This window comes from Papaver somniferum, chromosome 8 (assembly GCF_003573695.1).
Source record: "Papaver somniferum cultivar HN1 chromosome 8, ASM357369v1, whole genome shotgun sequence".
NCBI classification, from domain to species: domain Eukaryota; kingdom Viridiplantae; phylum Streptophyta; class Magnoliopsida; order Ranunculales; family Papaveraceae; genus Papaver; species Papaver somniferum.
The window spans coordinates 38,587,140-38,588,532 of NC_039365.1; the positions used below are offsets into that span (position 1 = coordinate 38,587,140).

A 1,393-nucleotide genomic window follows, 5' to 3' on the forward strand; every position below is an offset into this window, starting at 1 on the left:
GGAAATAGTCTGACTATTTTCTTGTCCTATACTGTTACTAGCTTGTAGACTCTGTTCTACGGATAACTGAAATTTTGCAGTTTGCTGAGTTAACAAGGCGAGAGATTCCTCTAAACTTAGGATTTTCTTATCTGACTGATTCTGAAACTGAGCTAGTCCTGAAGGATTCTTAGTATAGCCAAAACCTGGGGAGCATTAGAATTACTAAACTGACCTTGACTTTGGCCCTTAGACCACGAAAGGTTCGGATGGTTTCTCCAACCAGGATTATAGGTTTCTGAATATGGGTCAATCTTTTGACGGTTATCAAATCTAGTGTTATTATATAGAGCATTGGCATGCTCTTCAATATTCTGGCCTTCCCAAAAAGGCTCCACTCTACCACTAGTCTGCCCCACTTCTAATGCTTCTAACCTTTTTGCTATAGAAGCAATTTTGGCATCTGATTCATAGACTCCTTCTACCCTATTAACGTTTCCTCTACTTAAAAGAATTGTTTTCTGGGTACCCTACTATTTTCCCATTGCTGGGTTTTTTCGGCGATTTCATTAAAAAATTCCATCGCCGCATCAACAGTTTGGTTTTCAAATTCACCAGTGCATAGAGACTCAACCATGGTCGTTGTGGAATAATCTAAAACCTCATAAAGGATCTGAACTAGCCTAACCTTTTCTAAACCATGATGAGGACACTGAGATAATAAATCATTGAACCTTTCCAAATACCTATATAAAGATTCTCCCTCTTGTTGTGAAAATGTGCATATTTGCGTCCTACTAGACGATGTTTTGTTCCTAGGGAAAAACTTATTGAAAAAGGCAGATGTAAGTTGTTCATATGTCTCAATTGACTCGGAGTCCAAACTATATATCCACGACTTGGCCTTATCTTTCAGGGAAAATGGAAATAACCTAAGTTTCAAAGCATCATCATCTAAGCATCTAATTCTTAAATTTCCTCAAAATCCCTAACATGGTAATAAGGGTTTTCATTTTCTTTCCCTAAAAAGATGGGAAGCATCTGTAAGGTCCCAGGTTTCAGTTCATAGGGTGCCTCCGTTTCAGCTAACTTAATACACGAAGGACGAGTCGTCCTAGTTGGATTCAACAAAGCTTTCAAAGTTGCCATTTATGGCTCTACCGGAGCAACATGGATTCTCTCCTCAGTCAAAGGACGTTCAAAAACAGACTCTTCAAAAGTATGACTTTCTAGATTAAGGTAATCGAGACGCTTCTAACTACTATGTTTCTCTTTAACAAATCTACCTAGTGCGTCTCTTTTACGTTCAGGCATACAATAGAATTTTCTAAATTGGAAGGGTAAGAAAACACAGATCAAGGCCGACTCAAACAAATCAAACCTATTGATTTCTAGCAAACAAAAAGCATGATGG

At 38.2% G+C, this 1,393-nt stretch overlaps 1 pseudogene; it reads left to right on the forward strand.

Annotated features, from left to right (window-relative positions):
• The first annotated feature begins 674 nt into the window (after window positions 1–674).
• Window positions 675–774, forward strand: LOC113307272 (annotated as a pseudogene).
• Window positions 775–1,393: the final 619 nt, after the last annotated feature.